The 6,190-nt window shown below is 47.1% G+C and overlaps 1 protein-coding gene across 5 annotated transcripts in view; it reads left to right on the top strand.

Moving 5' to 3' along the window:
* The first annotated feature begins 1,315 nt into the window (after positions 1–1,315).
* The window catches only part of Mknk1 (MAPK interacting serine/threonine kinase 1), a 46,172-nt gene continuing 41,297 nt past the window's right edge, over positions 1,316–6,190 (top strand). For all 5 annotated transcript variants that reach the window (XM_052715713.1, XM_052715711.1, XM_052715709.1 and 2 more), the window contains exon 1: positions 1,316–1,421. The gene's annotated coding sequence lies outside the window, so the exon portion shown is untranslated. The remainder of the gene's footprint in view (positions 1,422–6,190) is intronic.

Genomic DNA, 6,190 nt, shown 5'->3' with positions numbered 1-6,190 from the left:
CTCCTTCCTGGAATCCCCCCCGCCCCCAGCCTTTATCCAATGTTAATTAACCTTGGTTTCCATGTGCATGGGAGAGTAGTTAACTTTGAGAATCTGGATGACAATCTATGTTTGAGCAACTCAGGACTAGTTGGCTATTGAGCATTGGGGAATAGTCTAGAAAGGCCTGTGAAGACATGAACCTTGGTGGGCCTGGAAGGCTGGAAGTTGGAAGAGGTTGGGATGTACATCCTTTGGGTAGGACTCAAATTCTGGAAGGGATGAAATACAAAAGCTTAGGGGAAAGACTCTCTAATCTTCATCTAGATTGGAAATCTAGCAAAGTCTTGAATACCCCCACTTCCTTCCATCATAGAGTTGAACACACAGACCAGCAGAGAGGAGGGAACTGATGGGAAAGCTGAGAAGCTCTTTAAGTGCCTTGCTCACATCAATACTGAATGGGATAGGGGTGTTTACTTCCCCCACACAAACAAAAACTGCATCAGAACCTGAACTAAAGCCAAACAGCAGTTCTCCCTTCCCTCTGGGACCTGCAGCCTGTGGCAGGGAGGCAGGGAGGCTGGCTGAGGGATTAATCTAATTAGTGTATACACACAGCTGGTTGTGGTATTAATCTAATTAGTGTGCACCCACAGCTGGTTGAGGTATTAATCTAATTAGTGTACACACACACACACACACCCCGAGTAGATAAGAAAGTCTGTTTTAGCTGGTGTAGTGGTACACATCTTTAATCCCAGCACTCGGGAGGCAGAGGAAGATGGATTTCTGTGGTTTCAGGACAGTAAGGTCTACACCAGTGAGTTTTAGGACAGCCAAGGCTACATAGTGAGACCGGCTCGAAAACAAAAACATAACAAGACAAAAAAAGGTTTCAATTACTGGAAGTAATGTTTTACTCATACTCTCATGAAATTCCGTTTACACATACCTTTACAGAAATTTTATAGTTGTGTCTGGTGGTGTGCGCGTCTGTAATCACAGAACTCTGGAGACTGAGTCAAGAGAAAAAAAAAAAAAAACGAGTTCGAGGCCAGCCTGGGGTATAGAGCAAGGCCTTGTCTCAAAATTACACTTTAAAAGGAAGAAATTTTAACAGAGCCGCCCTCAGTTTAGAAAAGCCTCCGTCCTGGCTCGCAGAAGTAACTATTTGCACCTGCGAATCTTCCTCTCTCAGCTTTGAAAACAGTAACACACGCTGGCGACCTACCACGGCTCCGACACGCCGCGCCTGCGCAGTGTATTCGGCTCGCGACTCTAGCCACGTGTGGCCCCCAGGGCGCAGGCGTGACTCCGCCCCCTCCCTCCCCTTTCTGCCCAGACCCGCCCCCCTCGAGTCTAGCTCCGCCTCTTCCGCGTTCTCGGCAGAGACCTGCAGGTGGGGGTGCGCGCGGCCGCTCCCGCGGTGGTCAGCTAAGGTAAAAGTGAGACAGCGAGGAGTCCCTCCGGGCGGAACGGAACCGGGGTCTGGAGTGCGGCGGTGCACCCGGGAGGGGCAGTCAGGGCCTTCTGAGCAGTTCGAGGTCACGACCCGATTCCTCTGCGGAGGGACAGCCGAAGGGGACATCCTTTTAGGACTGTCCTCTGAGCTGCTTCCCTGCCGAGACTGCAGCGTGTAAAACCCCATTCGAGGCTCTCAGCCTGTGTCTGGGGATGGGCTTGGACTGTGACAGGTCGGGACCCGGTGGGTACCGGCCGTCGGAGCTCAGCCTGTATGGGATTTGAGCCTCAGACCAAACAAGGATCTTGCTCAAGGCTGTAGGAGGGCTCAAGGCTCATACAGTCCGCTGGCATGAGTACGTTATCAAATGTGTGTACTTAGTTGTGGTAAATTAACGATCTCCAGTTATTTGGCAATTCAATATTTAAAAGCTCCTGCCACATTTGTCCAGCAGAGAGATGTAGAACTGTGGGTAGGATGCAGGCTCTCTTCTATAGCTGTAGGACTGTGGACGATCAGAAGCGAGGAATGAGCGTGGGAGTGCTTGACTTTTGGGTCAGCCATGCTTTCCCATCTCCTATCTGTATGTCCTAGGACAACTCGTTTTCTCCCTCAGAGCCTCTTCTCTATTAAAATGGATATAATAATGTCATTTTGAGGGTTAAGTATGATTACTTGCAAATCGCCTACAATGCAATGGGTACTGATACGTAACTGTTGTGATTTCTAGGAAAGAGAGTATTTTGGTCTGGCACATTTCAGGGAGGCCCTGGGGAAAAAGCTGATGTAACCGGAGCCTTGGAGCCTCTGTGGGATTTACACGCTGGAATTGACCTTGCAGTATGAGGAGGGAGCTAAAACTTGTTGACTGCAGGCCATGTGCCAAGCACCAGCTGAGTAGTTGACATACAGTGTCTCCCTGGGCCAGCTAAGCCAAAGAGCTTCAACCCACTGTCCTTAGCTTGAGGCCCTCTAAAGGGCCTGGGCTTGGAGTGATATGAAGAATAGACACAGGGTCAGGATTTTGAGCTAGTTGGGAACCTTGGAGCCCCTTCCCCAAACCTGCTCACACCTCAAAGTTTCTCTTTTTATAATCGAGGGTTAGTAGCTGGGCTTTGGCTTGTGTAGGAGTTGTCATTGCTATAGTGCTTTAGCAGATTTGGCTCAGAGGGCCTGGCAACAGGCAGCCAAACCGTGGGGAGAGAAGGTCTGAGAACAAGCTGGCAAACTGCAGCACATGCCTCGCTAGGAAGAGCATGGTCTCCTATTTTGTGGTCTATGGTAATTCAGAAATATGGCACCTGTTGTAGCTTCGTGGGTGCTCTTATGACCTCCTTTTTTGTAGCTTCGTGGGTGATCACACCACATCTTATGACCTCCTGGGTGAAGCTTCTCATCCTCTGCTGGATTAGACACTCCCATTCCAGTCTCCTGTAGCAGAGACCGAACTTCCAGTAGAGTTCTTAGCAAAGAACTCTTGGGGTACATTACTCATATGTACCCTGACTACAGTTGGTAGCAAGGAGCCATGGAGCCAAGTCTGTGTCATACCTCCTCTTCATGGCACAGGACTGGCACATAGTAGGTCTCTGTAATGCTTGTGGTTAAATGAGTCAGTCACTTGTTTTATTTACTCGCTTCGGTCCTTGTTTTACAAGCTGTCAGGTTTAGAAGGAGACTTTGCATTTTCCTTCATGACTAAGGAGGGCCCTGGTTTAGATGGATGATGCCCTACTTACAGGCATCAGAGGCACAAAGGTGCAGGAACTATTTATGAATCAAGATTCTTCATTGCTATTATTGATTTCAGGCCCTGGTCTTACTATTGTTGAGTTTAGTTACGAAAGAAGTTGTGCCGTGTCCAGGGACCTGTATAGTCTGTGATATAGCTCATGTAGGGAAAGCTCACAGGTGGCTGACTAATCAATTGTTCTGCCCTTGGCCTTGGTAAACAGTAGTCCCTTCCATGTGGGACCAGCAGCTACAAATTCACATTTTTCCTTACCAACAGCCCCAGCATATGGAACAAAAAGTCCTTTATATGTGTGTGTGTGTGTGTGTGTGTGTGTGTGTGTGTGTGTGTGTGTGCACGCACACACATTTTTGAAGGCTGAAGGAACAAAGGAACCATCTGGTTCCACTACCTTCATCTTATAGATAGGGAAAAACTGGACCAAGATTACACAAGGACTCAGTCAAGGATAAAGAGTTCTTAAAGTGAAATGTCCAAACAATTGTTTTTTCCAATTCTACTCTAGTGAACTAATTAATTAATTTGAGACACTATGTCAGTATGTATCTCTGACTGGCCTGGAACTCAGTATGTACACAAGCCAGCATTACACTCAGAGAGATCCATGCACCTCTGCTTCCCACATGCTGAGATTAAAATTACCATCACCACCTCTGACCTTATTTGTATTATGTACATGTGCACATAAGTGCAGGTGCCCAGAGAGACCGGAAGAGGGTGTTAGATTCTCTGGAGCTGGTGTTACAGGTTATTTTGAGCAACTTGTTGCGGACTGAACTCAGGTCCTTTGCAAGAGCAGCACTTGCCCTTAACTACTGAGCCATCTTTCTGGCTCTCTACTAAATAAGAGAAAAAAAAACCTTTAGTTAATTAATTTTAATTCTTTGAGATTGGAATCTCTCTGTGATGCCCAGACTGGCCTCTGATTATTAAGCTCAAGTGATTACCCTGCCTATAAGGCCTCCCAAGTAGCTCTACATGATTGATAAAGCTAACACTTACCAAGTACTTACTATAGACTGAACTATAGTTTTTAAGTATATTAAACTATTTTATAGACTCAGAAACCAGATAGGAATCATTCCCATTGTTTTCTAATCCTATAGTTCTGGATTTTAGTATGGTTGTGGTGGCAGTCACCTACCCAATGGAGTAAGCAGTTCTTCCTCTGGGAGTGAAAGCCATTCTCCCAGTAGTGTCTCCCTGAACACTGAAGAGATGTCCCAAAAGGAGTCCATAATGTGCCAGAAGGCTGGACAAAGGAATGAAGCAAGTCCACATGAGCACTAGTGGATCTTAGTTTGAGACTATGAATATACTTACAAAATTGCCTGTTGGGCTGGTACTGTAGCTCAATGGTATATCCATGGCCTAGCGTTCACCAGGCTCCAACTTTGATCCCCAGGGGCACAAAAATTGTCTGTTTATTGTCAGGCAGTAAAATGCATAGTTTTAGGGAAAACTCAATCCTGGATCTTTCAATAAAGATTCCCATTGTGACATAGAAGGATTCAATTCAGCAACACATACGAGACTTATGCTGTGAAGAGCCTCTAGTATTGAGAAATACACACACCAAGGGTAGCAACATTTTTTTTTCTCTCCTGTAAGTAATTGTCTCTTCAAAGCCTTCTCCCTCATGTGTAGTTAAGAAGATGGATCAGTGCATAAATAACTGAAATCAGACTGACTTGGGCAAATGAAATAAGGGATGTAAGCCAAGTGGGAGTTTGGGAGGAGGAAAAATCAATCCCTACATGACCAGATTCCTGAAGGGAGAGAAGTTAAGCTGGAACATGGAGGAAGTTCATTCCTGGGAGAAAGGGCAGCTGGAGCCCTGTCAGGAGGCAGAAATGCCTGGAAGGGGGCACACACACACGAGGGCACAGGCACACTGAGGAGGAGAAGGGGGTTTGCTGATGTGGGGAGGAAAGAAAGCTAACATTCATCAAGTGTCTGCTTTGTGGCCTGCAAGGAGCCACATAGTTTACACACTATAATTTACTTAATCCTCACAACCTCTGTAAGAGAGGGACATTTATCCCCAATTTAAAGACTAGGAAACCAGACCTCAGAAAGATTAAAGTCGCTTCACCAAGGTCGGGTAAAGCTAGTAATCGGACAGCATGGTTCAGACCGACCTAGGAGGGTTCAGACCGACCTAGGAGGGTTGAGTTCAAAGGCTCCTCTTCTTTCCCTTATGCTGTAGGGCTCTAGATGCCATGATGAGGCCTCTGTTGGTTGTGGCTGTGGGACAGAGGCTAACCGGAACAAAGAAGCTTCCAGGATAGGGACACAAGTGAGGAGGGTTCGGCTGTAAAGTACCTGAGATGCCTGGTCTGAGTCTGCTTGGGCAGGCTATGTGAGCCTATGGCTTCTGTCACAGTGCTGTCAATCAACGCATCTCTATCCTTAGCTCCTATGATCTTAGAATGAGTTTACAGAGGCTGTGGCACCCTTGGATTTCAGGTACAGATCCTGAGGTAAAATGGACAGTCTCATAATGCTTCATTTTTTTCACCATCAAATTCAACAAGAATCTGTAATGGAAAGAGCTGGAGCCAGGAGTCTGGCCTTCGGTCCAGGTATTACCCCCCTCCCCCCCCCCCCCCCCCCCCCCCCCCCCCCCCGCTCCTGCCCCACATTGTGTTTCTCAGCCTTCTTCCCCCAGGATAAAGGGTCCAGGCTCACTTGGCAGGTTTTCTCTCTTGCTAATGCCATGTGTTGCTTTTCTCTCCCTGCCTGAGACTGTCTAAATATAAAGCAGAGAGGATGAACCTGAACTCAGAAAGAAGGGTTTAAACTCCAGCCTCTCATCCCTGTGGGGAAGCAGTAAGTCAGGTACGAACTTTAAATCAGACTGTCTGGGTTTGAGTCCTGCCTTCTGTCACTGGCTAGCTGTGTGACTTGGACAAGTTATTTAACTCTGCCTAGTTTCAGATTTCTTCTTCTGGAAAATGAGGTACAGATATTCCCTACCTCGTGGGGCTGCT

This window comes from Peromyscus californicus, unplaced genomic scaffold, assembly GCF_007827085.1.
Source record: "Peromyscus californicus insignis strain IS unplaced genomic scaffold, ASM782708v3 Scaffold_5__1_contigs__length_169319896, whole genome shotgun sequence".
Lineage (NCBI taxonomy): Eukaryota > Metazoa > Chordata > Mammalia > Rodentia > Cricetidae > Peromyscus > Peromyscus californicus.
The sequence above is the reverse complement of the archived record's forward strand: the minus strand, read 5'-3'. Positions and strand labels throughout refer to the sequence as shown.